Source organism: Odontesthes bonariensis, chromosome 8 (genome assembly GCF_027942865.1).
Source record: "Odontesthes bonariensis isolate fOdoBon6 chromosome 8, fOdoBon6.hap1, whole genome shotgun sequence".
Classification (NCBI taxonomy): Eukaryota; Metazoa; Chordata; class Actinopteri; order Atheriniformes; family Atherinopsidae; genus Odontesthes; species Odontesthes bonariensis.
The window spans coordinates 27441572-27460865 of record NC_134513.1 but is presented as its reverse complement, the minus strand read 5'-3'; the positions used below and the strand labels follow the sequence as shown (position 1 = coordinate 27460865).

The 19294-nt window shown below is 41.2% G+C and overlaps 1 pseudogene; it reads right to left on the bottom strand.

Moving 5' to 3' along the window:
* Positions 1 to 1134: 1134 nt before the first annotated feature.
* Positions 1135 to 17387, bottom strand: LOC142385521 (uncharacterized; annotated as a pseudogene).
* Positions 17388 to 19294: the final 1907 nt, after the last annotated feature.

The window sequence follows — 19294 nt, the reverse complement described above, 5'->3', positions numbered from 1 at the left end:
ACAGAGCTGGCCAGGTCACACTCCTACCTGTAGGTTTAGAAAATGGACAGACAATAAACAACACAGGGAACACAGAGCTGGGAGTAGGTTTAGAAAGAGAGAGACAACAAACAAACATAGCCCTTGTAACGTCACCGTGGGAATATATGACCAAGGACGATCCACACAACAATAACAACAAACGATGTCCGCCTTTTATACACTACTTTTACGACTAATATTTACAGCCAAAGGCAGACAAAATATGCTCATGTATACCAAAGCTACGGCAAGATCAAAGTACCACATGTATTAAAATCATCATCTACTGCACATAAATTGTCATTTCAATGCAGTTGTTTTAGGGCAGCCAAAGACACAGCTAGTGATGAACTTTAAGATAGCCTCTACATTACAGTCGTCTTTGATATAATAGTTTGACACACAACACGCCGAATGGAAACGGTACTTGCATGTACCGGACAGCTTTGTAAAGTTATACCATCATAAAACACACATTTTGACTTGTTGACGTTATTTACTTACCTCAGTAATTAATCAGATGATGAATGATGATGAACAGTGCTAGTGGCAGCAGCAGCCTGGCGACCCGGTTATCTATGGCCGTTTCTCAACTAATACTTTGTAATAAGAGATGTATAACAGACATACAACACATACATATATAACATTTGTAGAAATGAAATACTGTTATGACTAGCAATACCGTGTAACAAATTGGTCTGGTCTGCCTCTTTCTGGCTAGCAACTGCCGTACTCTATTCTGATTGGCTAACCAAACGAGTCTACCTGTAAATGCGCCAAAATATCCCCCAGAGGCCAAAGAGTGCAATGCATCCGTGGTGTAAGAACTCCCATTGAAAATGAATGGGAAAAGTTAAGAGAGTTAATCTTAACGCTCGATGATGTTGTTTTCATGAATCAGGCGTTTCTGAGTGATGAAGAGGTCTCACTCTGAGTTATTTTCACGATCCGAGGAACGGAAGCTTGTTGGAACCAGGTGGAACCGTCAATATAAAGACATCCTTCTACAAATACACGATCTTTGCTGCAAGACGGTGCCTTACGAGGGTCAAAAGTCACTCATTGAAAAGAGATATGGCAAAGAGGAGGAAAGAATGACATGAAATAATGTAAAATTTAAAATATTCATGAATATAAAAAGACAGTTATTCAAAGATTATGAAATAAAAAGAAAATTGAAAAATGGTGCCATCCAGTAAAAAACTTCTACTATCATTGTATGGATGTATTTACAGTAGATTTTTATCATTAATATTGTTTCTAAATGTCATGGTGAGACTGTTTGGACTTTTAAGACAAAAAGGTTTTTTCCAGCCAGCACACACGCCCATGATGCACAGCTGTGGGTATTTAAAGCAAAAACTATTTAATTAGTATACTATGACAAAATGAATAAGAAATAAAAACAGAAAACAAACTCTTTGCCACTATCCTGGTGAAGTTATTTCATGTTAAATCCTGTCAACTTCTTTAGGTTTCTGCTCCATCTCATCTGTGGACCTCTGCTCTGATCCATGCAGTCGAGTTTTTACCTGGTCCACCATCACAGTCTCACTGCAGCACCCCAAGACTTACGGGGACCTCATCAGACCAAAGAATACAAAGACCATCAAAGACAGCACTTCAAATGTAACCATGTGAGCTGAGAAACCTTCAGGTAACATTGTTGAACTACTGACACCTAGTGGTCAGAGCTGGAGATAGCAGTCATCTCACTGGAACTCCAAACTGCATCTGTATACATTGTGTAATACGAGCGTTCTGCTGGGAAGAAGTCAGAAATGCTTCTTCCTGCAGTAATAACACAATTTCTGTCCATCCAGCTTTGCTTCCACATACTAATAGAAACAGTTTTTAATCATTTTTTCTCACAGATTCTTGTTATTGTGGCACATTACAACTTTCAGAGGAAATGAATTCTGAACTGTGGCTTTTAAAGTTTGAAGTTTGGACCAGAAGAGGCTCTCTCTGTCCGTCAGACGCAGCGAGTGCGTTGCAGCCATTTCATGTTGGGAATTATTCCTGCTCTTGGTGATCCTGCTGATGTTTAGACAGAGCAGATGCTGAGACGAACACTGCAGCACACCGGTAACAGTGGAACAGTTCATATTCAGGGTGGGAGGGCTTATGAGCAGCGGACCGACTGGTGTCGCGGCCGAGCTGCTCCTCAGTGTGAACACGCTCATGAAGCGTGCGCTGACCTGCTGATGGGAAGCTTTTCTCACAGTGTCCACAGCTGAAGGATTTCTGTCTGCGCTGGATTGTTTGGTGTCTTCTGAGGTCCGCTACAGTGGTGAATGATGAGCCACCCTGTTGACAGCAGTTCTGTTCACCACTGGGACGGTGCACACAGGGCTCAGAACTGGGTCCATCTGAGCCGCTCTGCTTCTGAAACAACAAAGACACAAAGACAGGGAAGGTCAGGGTTTCCTGCTGCTTTTTACAATGAACACACCGGCTCTGAACTCAACCAATACCACCAAAGAAGAAGATAGAAATCTGCCAATGTTGTAGGAAACTGAAAGCTAGGAGTTTCATTTCAGTCTAATATCTGGAGGTTAAAACTAGAAGTTGGGAGCATTCAGTTAGAAAACAGATCACAGTTTGATGCCTGATGAAGTCAAATTCCTTCTTAGCACAAAGAACAAATACTTTCCACAATTTTTCTGAGGAAATGTCCTGATTTCTGCACTTTGGGCTGTGTTTACTTTACTGATTTAGCTAAATGAAAACAAACTGTGGTGCTTCTGCTCTGTTAGTGCCAATAATCTGGCATCGAAATCCTAAACCAAACCAAACAAGCAAACAGAGACCGTTTGAAGAGGTGTTTTAGTCGAGATCGAGATATGAAAGCAGCACGGTCCAAAGATGTCCAGGAATTTAGATACATCTCTAGGATGCGCTGGAATGCATCATCAGTGATCTTCCTGGGGTCACAGTTAGCTCCGACATGATCACCCGCTTGGTGGCGTCTGAGTGAAAAAGCAAGTCTGTCTGTCTTGTCTTGTCGGGGTGATGTGTTTAGGAACCTTTAACTGTTTTCCAAGGTCCACTTTCAGCTGCCAATCTAAAGCTGTGGACAGCCAACATGCATTTGTTTGCGGGCAGGATGGGGGCTTCTCTCCAGCCCTAAAAAAGGGGATGGGATTCTTCCTGGGGCGGTGTCTGCTTGAGAAAATAGCTAAGGTGACGGCTTCTGCAACTGCCTTCAACACCTGGGGCATTTGTTTGTGGGCAGGAATGGGGCAAACATACAGAACAGATTCTTGATTTTAAACGTCAGTCGGTTCTAAACCTAGGAGCTGTGTTGCTCATTAGAGGTCAGCATAGGCATCAGAACCACATATTATCTTGATTTGTGTCTGTACAGTTGCTGGATGTGGTCACTGAGTCCATTTGTAGTGCCATCAACAACAGGAAACTCTTCAAACCATCATCACACCAAATAACATTCATTAGAACAGGAGAACATCCCAGCTCCTGGCAGAATACTCAAGCACATGCGGGTGGACCTGGGGAAGCAGCTCAGATTTACTAAAGACATCAGAAAAGTCTTAGACTGGACGTTATGCTTTTTGCGAAAACATCGAAACAGGTGGTCCTGGAGGATGGGGTTTAACTTGAAAGACCCAAAACCCTGTATGACCAAAGGTACTATCACTGATGATGTATACAAGAGTATCAACAGATGCACGTTACAACCATGATAACCTTTGTTCGCCAGGGAATTCCAGCATTAGGATGGTTGATGACCATGAATAAACCAGGATCAACTGGAGGGAAAGCTGAAAGATGCATCCGGGTTGGAAGGGGCAGCAACTCAACCTGCAGCTTTTGTGTGGGAGGACGCAAACCTGAATTAAAAAATCCCAAAGAAACCTAACCCAAAGAGAGGCCAAGAGGAGATGAAATTGAGCACCCCGAAATACAGATAAGCAGGCAACAATCCATGCGATCACACAAATTACATCAAAACAACTTAATGTCTGTGGCAAGATCTCCAAACACTCCCAAAGCCTGAAATCCACCAGGCCGAGATTAAATTGCAGGGAAAGGTGACATGAGGAGCCGTGCCGGTAATCTCGCTAGAAAAGCAAGAACCCCCAAGCCCTGAAAGCTCAAGCAACAGGTGCTTTAAAACACCAGCCATGGTTAAAGGGGCTTCCATGTGGCAAAGGGAAGGAAGGGAACAAATTTGATGAGCTGGATGGTATTCTGGAAGCTACCAAGAAGGACATGGCAGACAGAAAACTCCAGGGAACGACAAACACGACTGTCAGCATTGCCACAAAAAGGTTTGGTTTGGTACAGGAGGGATCAAAAGACAGAATTCCAAGAACAAATCCTCCAGTTGAAACAAGAACTGCTTTTGAGGAAATAGCTCAAGTGGAAGGTGGAAAGATGAGAAATCCGAACTACAAGGCATCCTGAGGAATAAACTCCTGACCCTCCAACGAGCAGGCTGTCATAAGAACCGGACAATGGAAAAAATAAAAACAAATCGGGCTGCTTTTGGATTTACCAAACAGATGCTATGTCAGTGACATGGGGGACACATCGCCTCACCAGAATAGGGGATGGACAACGATCTCAACACCACCTACAGAAACTAAACTAGGGAGAAAGACCTCATCCTGATCAGTCCACCTGCACCAACCACAGACTTTAATATCAAAGGAGTTAACTGAAAGGAAATCCAATCAGTGGTCAAGACTGTTAGAACAAGCTCAATGCCAGAACCCTATGGACTGCTATACCAGATGTACAAGAGGTGTTCTAAACCATAAGTGCATCTGTGGAAGATCCTGAGGAAAGGTGGTCCTTCAGTGGGTAGTCAGGCAGAGACCATGTCAACCAAGACCTGGAGGGATAACCAGAAGCAACAAAAATTCTGGCCTTCAAAGAAAATTTAAAGCCTGGATATACCAACATGACATCTTACTCAAGAAATTGTGCTCACTGCTGGTATGACTTTCCACTGTGGATTAACTAAAGAGTGGTACGAGTATCGCCTTATACGGCAACAAAAGCAAGCTGATGCTCCACCTCAGCAGTCAGGTGGGAGCTGGTCCATCAAAGAAGAGATCAATATAAGCAGAAAAAAGGAGGCGCTCCAGTACAAGAAGTCCAGCGATCACAAAGTTTAACAACCTTCCATATAAGTGAGGCCCAGGAGAAAGGGGAGGGCACAGAAGCCAGTGGGCCATTCAGAGTCAAGACTGTAGCCTCACTCGGACAGAATCGTTCTAAGAACGGTCCACCTTGAATTTCATTCTTTGAACTGCCCTTCCCCAGGGGAACCGAGGTGGGATGTGGTCCAGAATATACAGGAGCTGGGGTTAACTCCTGGACCCGTTTGCTCTGTGACCCGACCTTGGATAAGTGGATGAAAATGGGTAGATGGTTTGGATTGGCTATTTATGCTCCCTAACAAATTAATTAGTGGTTTTTCAAACTACACAGCTGTTTGGTCACGACATGTTAAATTCTCTCTACACAGTATCTGATAATGCTCTTCCTTTCACATTTAAACATGACCTTACTTATACTGTTCATTCCCTTTGGTTTTGATTTCATCGAACATTTAAATGGCATTGAACACTTCTGACATGGCTGTTTAAGGAGAAACAACTCACTGAATATGTTAGGATTAAAAAACTCCTACATCGCTGTCCTTCTCCAATGGGAGCCTCTTGCCTACTTGCTCAGTTAAATCCTAAACTCATCAGGAGATGGGAAAATAAGTGTTTGATGTACATACCTCACAGTGATTCTTCTTGGATCGTCTCTTTCTGCCGTGGCTTTGTTGGTGAAAGCCACGTGGAGTCGTTACATTTTCATCGCACTGGGAATCACTGCATGCTTGTGGTCCATTGCAGACAAGCTGATGTTTTTTTAAGGCAGAGAAGTAACCAAAGGACTTCCCACACTGTCCACAACCAAAAGGTTTAACTCCACTGTGGATGCGTTGATGTGTGATTAAGGTATTTTTATGAGAAAAACCTTTCCCACACTGTCCACAAATGAAAGGTTTAACTCCACTGTGGATACGTTGATGTGTTATTAAGGCACTTTTATGAGTAAAAGCCTTCCTACATTGTCCACAACTGAAAGGTTTAACTCTATTGTGGATACGTTGATGTGATGTTAAGGCTCTTTTCTGAGTAAAAGCCTTCCCACACTGCCCACAACTGAAAGGTTTAACTCCACTGTGGATACGTTGATGTGATATTAAGGCACTTTTATTAGTAAAAGCCTTCCCACACTCTCCACAAATGAAAGGTTTAACTCCACTGTGGATACGTTGATGTGTTATTAAGTAACTTTTGTGAGACAAACCTTTCCCACACTGTCCACAACTGAAAGGTTTAACTCCACTGTGGATACGTCTATGTGTTATTAAGTCACTTTTATGAGAAAAAGCCTTCCCACACTGTTCACAACTGAAAGGTTTAAATCCACTGTGGATACGTTGATGTGTTATTAAGGCACTTTTATCAGTAAAAGCCTTCCCACACTGTCCACAACTGAAAGGTTTAACTCCACTGTGGATACGTTGATGTCTTAATAAGGCACTTTTCTGAGTAAAAGCCTTCCCACACTGTCCACAACTGAAAGGTTTGACTCCACTGTGGATACGTTAATGTGTTATTAAGGCACTTTTATGAGTAAAAGCCTTCCCACACTGTCCACAACTGAAAGGTTTGACTCCACTGTGGATATGTTGATGTGATATTAAGGCTCTTTTCTGAGTAAAAGCCTTCCCACACTGCCCACAACTGAAAGGTTTAACTTCACTGTGGATACGTTGATGTCTTATTAAATTACTTTTCAGAGTAAAAGCCTTCCCACACTGTCCACAATTGAAAGGTTTAACTCCACTGTGAATACGTTGATGTGTTATTAAGTCACTTTTACGAGTAAAAGCCTTCCCACACTGTCCACAACTGAAAGGTTTAACTCCACTGTGAATTCGTTGATGTGTTATTAAGGCACTTTCATTAGTAAAAGCCTTCCCACACTGTCCACAACTGAAAGGTTTAAATCCACTGTGGATACGTTGATGTCTTATTAAGGCTTTTTTATTAGTAAAAGCCTTCCCACACTGTCCACAACTGAAAGGTTTGACTCCACTGTGGATACGTTGATGTGTTATTAAGGCACTTTTATCAGTAAAAGCCTTCCCACACTGCCCACAAATGAAAGGTTTAACTCCACTGTGGATATGTTGATGTGATATCAAGGCACTTTTCCGAGCAAAAGCCTTCCCACACTGTCCACAACTGAAAGGTTTAACTCCACTGTGGATATGTTGATGTCTTATTAAAGTACTTTTATGAGAAAAACCTTTCCCACACTGTCCACAAATGAAAAGTTTAACTCCACTGTGGATACGTTGATGTCTTATTAAGGCACTTTTCTGAGTAAAAGCCTTCCCACACTGTCCACAACTGAAAGGTTTAACTCCACTGTGGATACGTTGATGTCTTATAAAGTCACTTTTATGATTAAAAGCCTTCCCACACTGGTCACAGCTGTATGGTTTATCTCTGTTTGCTGTTGTTGACAGATCTTCATCATTATCCTGAAGGGAATTAGGTTCCACTGTGTTTGGGCTTTTAAACTCCTGAAGAGACAAAAAAAAAAAAAACATGAAGAACAAAGTGTATATTTATTTAGCATCTCAATAACATGAGCCAACTCCTTCTCACTGCTATTAGAAAGAAACACCTCTGTAATAACAGATCTATGACACAATATGACTGAAATTGACCAGACAAACATGGAAATATCCTGAGTTCATATACCTTTGGTAATATCTTTATATAGATTATTAACTGATCCCGTAACAGAGTCAAACTGAATACTGAATGAATTTGTAGTTACACAGTGGGATACTGCACATATCTCCATTCAGATCTGCCATAAGGAGGACTCTGATGGACACTACAACACTAAGGCAGGTAAACAATCTGTTAAATATTGATAACTGAAGATCATCCGATCAGAAACAGGGATATCAGAGCATCATGGGTTCATCCTCAACTCCGAAACCTAAACATTCTCCCTCTTCAGAGGTCTGTAGCACTAACACAGGTGACCGATATGTAATCGACCAGAATACATTTTTGGGAACTATATCATAATGAAACCGTCTCACCTCTTCTGAAGAAGCCATTTTCCATCTGTAGTGGTTGAGTTGAGAAAACAAATGTCTACCAATGTTCCTCCTTCGTCATCTGTTAATCCCACCGAGCACCTGTAGCATCAGATATTCATTAGCCCCCATCATTGTTTCATGTTCATCAGCCAAAACAGTATGTTTGACAAAGACAGTCTGGGAGAGGACCTTTAAGTTCAAGATCCTTTGGGACAGATAAGATAAAGTGAAAAAGCACACTCTCCTTATTTTAAGGATAAAGTACATAAATCCATTACATTCCACTCAGTGGAGGTCAGGTTGTGGAGGGAACATGTCCAGTTGGGACCTCATATATTATCAAATGACCAGTCCACTCCCTTTATTGAGCTGTTAGCGTTCCCCTGATGGACACGCAGTTCTCCATATAACACTGGTGTTAAGATCTACTGGTGAAACTAGAGTATCTGAGAAAGATGTTTCATAGGCGTCGTTTTTGGGGATCAAAGGTCAAAGAAGCAGCAAAGAAACAAAGTTAGTCCTTAGAATCATAAAAGTCCTGTTTCTGAACCGTAACAACACAACAATCTCATGTCAAATTAACTCTAACCTGAAAAAAGTTATACATTAAACTATGACAAATTCTTATTTGGACAATTATTAACTGATATTTCAGATTCATCAGTTCTCTGTTCAGAAGAAGGAGACGGAGGATGTACTCATCCTGCCCCCCCCCCCCCTTTCCTGCCGCGGCTTGAAAAGGCAAACCGGATGGACCAACTGGAAAACAGGCTCACGGCTGACGGTTGTGTCATGTAAAATACTTTGTGCAATTATTTGTAAATAATTTATGTCGTTAGGAATTTGCTGTTGTTTCATTTACTCGAAGCGGCTTTGAGTATTAAACGCTATATTAAACCGATCTATTATTATGGGTGCCAATGCCGAAGGCATTAGACACACATATTACTCCTGTGCTGGACTATTACTTTTCCGTTTCCGTCATGAATTTCGGTTAGCTACTAGTCTAGCAGCAAGCTCAACGAGTGTCAAAATGGCCTTTTTTAGAGGCCTTATAACTCAGCCATAAACCATAACAAAGACCTCATTCAAAGTTTATATGTGACAGGAGACTCTTGGTTTTAACTGAACCAAAGGGTTTCAAATTCAGGTGAAAAATTATTTAAAAACTGCCGTCTCTTGGGGCGCTGACGGTTCAAGAATTATTCGGATACAATTTTTTACTTTGCAACAGTGACCGTTTGTTCGAGGCTGAAGTCAAAATTATAGTCATTTTTAAGAAGCCATAGTGTGTGCACATATGTCAGTTTGCTCTCTGTCTAACATAGACAGCTGGTTCCATCTCCGTAGCAACGCATTAGGAGCCTGCTCTGTTCTAAGACTGCTTATGAGAGCAGAGCCAAGATGGATGCCCTGTTATAACAGCTTCATGTTATAAATCTGATATGCGTTTCTCCTTTAAACTGATAGTGAGGGGAAGTTTGAAAATACCCACAATGCAATGGGAAAATGCATTGAAAAGCACTTACCGAGGCCATTTTGAAAATGCCATAAAAGCTCTGTTTTAAACAGGACCTTGATAAAAATGACATAACTGTCTTCATCATACCTGTCTTAGAAATTTTGGGCCTCAATCGATATAAAAGCACTTTTTTGGCACAAAAATACCAAAAACTGCCCTATTTTGGAGGCCTCATAACTCAGCCATATGACATCAGAGAGACCTCATTCAAAGTGTATATGTGACAGGAGACTCTCAACTTTAACTGAACTAAAGGGTTTGTTGATAGGGCGGGCAGTAGATCGGCACCCATATAAATTTCTTCAGAAATTCTCTAGTTATTATTATTGTTGCATCTTGAAAGGTAACGATAATTCCCAAGTGTGTCCATTGAAGCACACTATTTCATAACAAACAACAAACAAACAAAGGGTAACACAATACACTTAAAAGTCCTATAACAATATTCTAAGTACTATATCAGACTATAATGGTGAGAACACATCTATTGAAATATCAACTTCTGCAGGCTCATCAGCTATTATGTAAATAATCTTTCTCTTTGGCCCCTTTTGGCCGGTAAGGTTCTAAGCAGCAGCATCATTGCTGACAGTGCTACAGTGGTATTGTTTTCTTCTCCACTTTCCTCCTTGTAGAGTAGTTAGTGGTAACCTTCTTGTAGCAGCGACACCTCTGTGACGAGAAAACTGCAACTACTGGCGCATCGACTCGCGCCACTATAAATGGCCGGAACGAAACCGTGACGTCATCAACACTACTCACGCGAGCCATCGCAGCAACCATGCTGAAAGCTTTACGCTGTGTTAGCTGTGTTAGCTGCATTAGCTGCGTTAGCTGCCATCAACAGCTGGACATCTGCTGTGTGATTTAATGCAGAAACTGTTAAAATTAGCTTTGTTATTAGACATTATGAATTCACATTCTGTATTTTACTAAATAATCTATGTTCCTAGTTTGTACTTTTCCACTGCTCATATAAACACAATGTATGTCCAAGACTTCAAGGTGACATAGTGGGACTAAATAACTGGGTTAGATGAAGAGTCTGGGAAAGCAGATGCACGCTTAAAGCGGGCGCTTACTCTACCTGCTTTCTGCTTGCTTTGCTTATTTTATTGATTTTATCGTGCTTTTTCCCCTTTTTTTTCCCATATGAGCCTATCTGCGATAGCTTCTGGACACTTATAAATCTCTGGGATTAAAGTTTTTTTAACAGAAACAGCAATATTTTTTATAGTCCTTTATCTTCAGCGCTCCGTGTGCGTGGCCTACACACAGCTGAAGCCTGATTTACAGTGTCCGGGAACCTAGCACTCAGCTAAAGCTAAATAGCCTGGAAAGGTGCTAAGCGCTAGGCTAACTAGCAGCAAGATGCCTCCCTTCTCCACAGATGACTACTAGAGCCTCCTGCAGAAGATTGCAGTACTGGAGACAAAAATCCATCGCTTAGAAGTAAATGTGGAGGTAAATGGACTGTGTGGAAATGAAACAACCTTGCCATTGATTCAGAATAGTGGAGACGAGCAAGCTAACACACAGCTAAGAAGCACAGATAACGCGACCAAGAAAGTAGACTCTGTGCACTATAATAAATCATCCAATAATAATCCTCCCTGGAACCGTCTCGGTGCAAAACCAAAAAGTAAATCATGTCTCCTGGAAGTGGGAGGACGTATCACAGGCAGGGCACAGCGAGCTGAAATATGTGAAACCTACTGGCCTTCACTTCCCACTAGGGCTGAACGATATATCGTTATCGTATCTATATCGAGATATGAACATTCAAGAAAGTAATTTCGAAAAAGCAATGATATAAACAATATATTTCCCCCGCGCTCGCCCTGCTTATACAGCTCCGGCAGTCACCATAAACATTACTTTTAAGATTGCGCTTGAACGCACCCCACCGCCAGCCAACCACAAAGCTTATTTCACACTTGCTGTGGATCGACAGCTGAAGCCAACCAATGACAAACATAGGAGGGTGGGAGTGAGGGAGAAGTAGACTGAGACGCACACAGCCACACACATTCACGGGGAATGGGAGGGTTTCACTTGACGTCACTTCCGTATTTTTCTAAGCGCGCAAACCCAGGTGGTGGGCAACCTGAGCTGGAGCCCATTGAAAACACTGTGTTTTGTCTGCCACTTTTTGCCCAAAATACCTCAGTTTTGTGCCGTTTTTGGATGTTGCAATCGGTCTAACCGAGAGAAGGGAAAGGGTTACTATCGAGTACCTAAGGTAATCGCCCATAGAGGTGGGAAATGGAAAAAACTCACAGAACAACGCCGCAAAAAGTGGATAGCTAACCTACGTTTACAGACTGGAGGGGCTGAATCTGCAAATGCTCGTGTCTGCGGTGACCACTTCGTCAAAGGTATGTGCGAAATCTAACTGTTTAGTAGTAGTGCAGTAAAGTATTATGTTGTTAAATGCCAATCAACAGTAATGTAATACGGGCTACGTTTGGGCTTTGTTTTGAAGGCTGCCCCAGCGCGTTGTTGGCTACGGAGTCAGTGGACTGGGCTCCGACGGTCAAGCTGGGTTACCAAAACACAGAGCTAAGGCACCGCCATCGGTGTTTCATGCGATCTCTGACAGTGGTTGATCTAAACAAAACAAATTTGTCACAATCTTCACGTTTCAGTAGTATCCACGAAGTGCTTAAGTGCTAACAGGGCACATTAGCTCCCAAATGAAATCAAAACGAAAGAAAAGTGACATGAGCGCAGGAGATAATTCGGCCGGTGGCAGTGCAGAATCTAATTTTGTGCCAAAACATAAATCATCCTCCATTATTTGGAGGTATTTTGGATTTAGAAAGGATGATGTTGACCAGAGCGAGGTGTTGTGCAGGTCGTGCTTGGCGAAAATTGCGACAAAGCAAGGGAACACAACCAACTTGTTTCACCACTTGAAAAAACACCACTGTGTGCTGCACGATGAGTGTATGACATTGAAAGAAACATCGGGGACCTCTACGTCATCCCTTAAGAGGCCCAAGCAAACTATGCTTGATGGCAGTGAGTTCTAATCAATAAAACTGCACTCTTTTGTTTTATGATGTTTTTATTTTTCTGAAAAATGCTTGGTTTTCACCGAACCCGTAGTCATATCGTATCGTATCGATATCGAGATATCTGGCATGAATATCGAGATATGAAATTTTGTCCATATCGTTCAGCCCTACTTCCCACCACACAGAGGAGCTCTTCTACCCCTGCACATGGGAGGAAACAGGACTGGACATCCGTGAATGGGAAGGTTAACAACAAACCTCCAAAACAACCGAGTGTGAACTTGCAGAACAGATTTGCTCCACTATCGAAGGACTCTGGATCTCTATTGGATGACCATCCATCCCAAAGCAGCAAGGCAAGGACTGAAAACCTGTCAGAAAGTAAAAGGCCACAGGGAAAGCTAAAGGCTGGACCTGAAACTCTGATTGTGGGTGACTCTGCCGTAAATGATGTACAAAGGATGTGCGGTAAGAACACTGAGGTCCTCTGCTTTCCCAGGGATATGGTCAATGATATGAAGGAGAGAATTCCTGAAATTGCAGATGAATATCCATCTGTGACAAACATCGTTCTGCATACAAGGTCAAACGATGTGTCCCAGCAACAATCTGAGGTTGTGAAACGGGACTTTGTTGGATTATTAAACGCAGTGAGCTCGCTGAATGCAGCTGTACTCATCAGTGGACCTGTACCACCCGTCAGAGGAGGAGAGCAAAGATTCTGCAGGGTGTTGGCTCTGAATAAATGGCTTTTATCAGCATGTGCTGACCACTTAGTGCATTTTATTAATCATTTTAACATTTTTTAGGAACGCAGGCATCTTTTTAAGGCAAATGGATTTAATTTGAACAAGTCAGGGGTGAAACTGTTCACCTCCAACTTATTTTACTTCCTACGTCATCCATCTGTGCTCGGTGCCAAGACTGAGATAAACCAGGAGTTATCTCATAGAGAGGAACAAACAAAGCCCAGCAGAAACCCTGAGGAGGAACTCCATCTGCCCCCACCAGATAAACTGAAACTTGGTTAGAGCAAAATAACAGTGCTGCTGTTCTCATTGAGTCGACCCCTCCTGGTTACAGCTTTATCAGCAAGGCCAGAGTGAGCAGGAGAGGAGGAGGGGGGGCGGTCTCATTTAATGAATCATTTCAATGGAAGCAGTTATCTCCTGGAAGTTTTCAGTCCTTTGAATATGTGGCTGTACAGCTGAAGGCCTCATCTGTCTGATCATTCCTGTGTTTTCTTTCAGAGTACGATTTCACTGCACACAAATGTCTCAGCAGCAGTGATCTCTAAACGGTGTAGAACTGAAAACAGCAGTGAGATCTTTAACCGGGTCTTCTCTTTAACACCTGCCCTGTCCGGGGCTTCAGTCAATGAGCTCGTCAGTAGCTTCGCTGCTAAAATGTTAAATGTTATGGATGCTATTGCTCCCATTAAGGTGAAGGTTATCTCTGGAAGGAAGAAGTCTCCATGGCCAAATTCCACACTGGTGAAAAATGGGAAAAGAGAGTGTCGGAAAGCTGAGCGCAGATGGAGAAAAACAAATCTCCAGCTTCATTATAATATCTATAAAGAGAAACTTCACTCTTATAATTTACAACTGAGGAATGCAAGAAAGTCCTACTTCTCTGACATCATCACCAAAAACAGTGCTAATGCTCGGGCCTTATTGGCTACAGCTGACAGGCTAACAAACCCTCCTGTTTTAGTGGCAACTGAACTTCATTCCACCATGGCCTGCAGTGACTTTGCCAAATTCTTCACAGACAAAATCCAAAATGTTAGACAAGCAGTTGGTCCATCAGCAGCAGGTTCAGCATATGTACCGTCTCCACCGAAAACCCGTTTAAACACCGTGACACAGTTCCAAGCCATTAACAGCAAAGACCTGGAGGACATCTTACGCCAGCTGAACTCCTCCTCTTGCTGCTTAGTCATCAATTAGACATCAATTTTGAGATTTTGGGCCAGTCTACTCCTTAGACATGTGTTCTTTCAACCTGCTATAAAGAAAACGTTGAAAACATTAATTAAAATGTTTATTTTATTAGATTTTGTTTACTTGCTATAGCATGTTTCGCCCGAATTTACCAAAAAGTTAGCATTCCTACGCGCCATGCCGAGCCTCGTCTATTTACTGAAGTCTGTCATAGCCGGAAAGCTCCTGCACAATGATATGTCACCCAAATAATGGCACTTCCTTTCTATCAGTAACCAATCAGGAATGTCTAAAGGCAGATTTATAGCTAATGACCAAATCTCATTGCCTACTGCTAGTTTCTGCTAACGGGATTCGCTCAGACGCATCACGTGGTGGACTCTGACGCTCTGAAAATGCCCCATAACACCGCAACTTTCAAAGAAAAAAAAGCAACAATTGTGCTTTGCAAGATGCAATAAAAGAAAATCTATCAGATCAGCTGATGAACCATCTGGGAGCAGCACAGCTGACCGTAAACTGTCGTTAGGAAACCGAGTTGATGACAGCGGCTGCTCATACATGTCGCTCTTTTATTGTATTGTATTGAGCTTGTATTCTTTATTAATACGATTATTTTATTGTATATTAGTATTACTAAGGGCCTGAGCATTTATTCCGTTTTTGAGCAATTGTTTCTAATACAAATGTATTGAATTCCCCTATTTAATTATTTAAATGCCGTTTTCTCAAAATCAGTATTTTGTATTTTTCCAGTATCTCAGACTATGGAGCACCTACTAACACCAAACTTTCCAGTTATACACTTAGCAGTATTCTGAAGATATCTAAAGAAGGATTTGTTGATAAATCATTCCTGGCCAGATTTATGTGACATTATAATAAAAAAAATACGGCGAAAATCAATGTTTTTTAGGCTATGGAGAGTAGATTTTGATTTCCTAGTAAATGAAAGCAGATATTCTGAAATCCCTCTGTAATTTTCTTTTCATTCTGTGTGTAAACAAAATGAAAAAAGAATTTTGCACCAGCTTTATCATATCTTCAGATCTAGCTTCTGGAAATATATGCAAATTTAATGAGATAATGCCTAATTTGCATAATTAAACATACAAATTTATTTTTCATTTCTTCTTTTTTTCATACTTGTATAAATAATCAACTGAGGAAGTTTCATGGTGATATCTATTAATTTAAAATATTATCCTATTCACCTGTAGTGTCTCACCTTAAGTTGTTAATAAACCAGGTTTTGCTTTTGAGTCCGTGTCCAACCCACCACCTCTACAGACTCTGAGTGATCATTGGCCGGCACTTTAACAGCACCAGAGCTACATAGAGTTATTTAGTAGGTGAGTTTACAATGATAATGGAAGTTTAGTTTTGTACTAGAGCAATTATTATTCATTCATCTATTTATTTTAACATGCATATGATTGGGAGAGATACCAAAGTGCATAAATAATCTGAAAACAGCTTTTCAATGCAAGAATCACAGTGAAGAGATAAGAAGCAATAAAATGTCCAATAAAATAAATCCAGATGTTAAAAAAAGAAAACACGATGTCTAAGACGAGACATTCATACAAGTTGTTGCTGAAATAAGCTTTAACTGCTCTCTTAAAGAGCTAAAGTCAAACACACAAGCAGAGCGGTCAGAATATTTCCTCCTTTGATTGAAAAGCTGTTGGAACAAAAACAAATGTTCTACAAAGTGAGACTTTGTGATTTCCACCTGAAGCAGGACTGAGATCAGACAGTCAGACCATGTGACATGTGTTAAACTATCAGGATTTAACAGCAAGGCCAGACAGTCAGATGTCAGACAGTTTGTTAGCATCTTAAAGCAGTAAAGGTTAGCCTTTATCCTTTTAGAGATCAGATTAACACCACTTTAAACATTTAGCTGCTCTAAATATTTCTCCTCTGCCTCTTTTCACCAATTCTGAGTTAATAGTTATCATCAATATTTAGAATTGATCTCATTAAGCCATTGTATTATTGAACTAAATCATTGAACTGTTTAACTGCAGCAGATCTATGAAACAGTGAATATGCTCTGTGAACAAAGCAGCAAAGTGCTTTATAGAGAGCTTTAAATGAGTTTGATTTTTAGGAGATGAACAAAAAGACAGCTGCAGGGAGACTGAGTCATAACAAGATAAGTCAAGGTTTGTTTTTAAGGCGCATTTAAAAACAGCCACAGTGAGCAGAGCGCCGTACGAGTGGAACAATATATCACCAGGAGAAGCAGCTTCTAACCCTGCAGATAAACTCTTATAGAGCAGAAACAGCAGAACATTGGATAGAAGGAGGGAAACAGAAATAAAATGCTGTTTGCAGCTAAAGAGATGCCACTCCACCAGATTAACAAACACTTTGGCTATATTAACCTCATTAAACACTTGTACTCGGAGACCTCCATCTTTATCAGAAACATGCCGATAATGGAAGGCTAACACAGCGCATTTATTGGCTTTGGCGGTGCTTTTAACACTGCTTCGTGTGGACCGTGTCGCTCCAAACAGGAAGACTGAACCGGAGCCGAACCGTCCTAACGATGAAGATGGAAAACTTACCTGCGGCGCTGCTTCAAAGCTCCATAAAAACCAAGAAGACAAAAGTCTCTGGTGGTCTTCTGCTCTTTAGACGTTTAGGCGTTCAACCCCCGCTGGCTCCTTTAAGCACAGAGCCAGTAAATGGAGGACGATACACATGAATCACACAGCGCAGATGGAGCAGCGCGCCAGCATTTAGTGACAACAGCTGCAGACACAACAACCACAGCGGAAGTGATGCACGGTTACTACAGCAACCACAAACAATACTGGCGTCACCCCTTTTTTTATATGATAAAGAACCCCGCCCCCCCAACAACACAGCAAAAACACCAGGGAACATCAGGCACCACAACAGAGCAGCAAGGCAAGACAATTCAATTCAATTAATTTTTATTTATATAGCGCCAAAAAGTCAAATTCAAGCCAATGTCAATGTGACATGTTTAAATAAATAAAAAATAAGAAAAAGAAAGAAAGGAATGCGGAAGTCACAGAGCCGCAGAGAGTTCCAAATGTTGTGATGACATATGAACATTTTTGCCTCAAATATAATCTGATCATCAATCGAAACTTGTTTGTATCCATAATAAAAGCCATCCCTAAACCTACTTTACATTTAATTCAAGGGATTGTTTCCAACTCCACTCACATCACTCCTAATGTTCCACTTCTTCTTGTTGGAAATTGTCATTTTAAGACTATTAAGATTCCTTATAAAAACAATTAGAAAGATATTTGATGACATCACGCACCCTTTATTGTCATTTCGTAACTCCATTAAACAAAGTTTCTCCAAAGAAGACATATATTCATTGCGTTTTAAATATTTAAAATTCCCCATTAATCCCAAAGCAAAAGAAATTCACTTTAAATTCCTAAATGGTGTATATCCATCCGGAGAGCTACTGAGACGGAGATTTGGTTGTGAATCGGATGGATGTGTGTTTTGTGGAGAGGATGAAACTTCTGATCACTTGTTTTTTCATTGTATGTTTTCAACATTCTGGATTGATGTACATGACTGGCTGCACACGGGGATCCGTCTCCAACCCTTCTCCCTAAAAGACATTATTTATGGTGTTATGATGGTTAATAGTGAATGGGACTTTCTGCTCAATAACATATTATTATTCGGAAAATATTTCATACATAAATGTAAATATATAAGATGATGTAAGCCGTGTATTTTGTAGATGATTCAATAAAAAAGTTCAAAATGTAACCGAGGGTCGTCTTGACTTTATTTACTGAAGAAAACAAAAGAACCACACGTGGCGTTCAACTCTGGCTGTGTTCGAAACCGCCTACTACATACTACATACTTGAAAACGGCATACTCATCTATCTGACAGTATGCAGAGCGTTTACACACAGTGCACTTCACTCCTGCCCGAGCCGAAATCAGCTGGCCTGAAAAGCTGATTTCGCTTAAGCTATAAACTCTGTAAATATATAACTTTAGCAACATTTGAAACATTTTCAGGCGAGAAAGTATTCATTTAGACCCCCAAGGTGTTGAAAATCTCACAAAATACCGGCTATGTACAATTTTGTTACCACGAATTCGGCGCTACTAAAGCTGGCCGCAGTGAGCAACGCACTTCCGGTTTCGCCGTTTTGACTGCTCTCGTCCCGTTAACGGAATTTGACCGTTCAAATGGCGATGGGCGACGTCACGTTACGTTGCATCTTGGGTAGTTTGAGTGTGACAAGTAACCTCATGATGAATACTCAACATTTTGGCGAATCTAGTATGCATCTAGTGTACATCCGGGAACTTAAAAAAGTATGACTAGTAGGAATAGTAGGAGAAGTAGGCGGTTTCGAACACAGCCATTGGCTGGCTCCTTTAACCTTTAATCCTCACCTTCACTTCCAGGTCAACCACAGAACCACTTCCTGTCTGGCTTATAAAATAAAGGTCTTAACATTAATACAGGATGTTACGTTTCCCTGTTCAAAAATGCTACTATCCAGGGCTCATAAAAATACTTTATGAAGAGTCTGATACTTACCAACTGTGCAAAGGAGTTTTAGGAAACGATAAGAAATATGTAGTGACT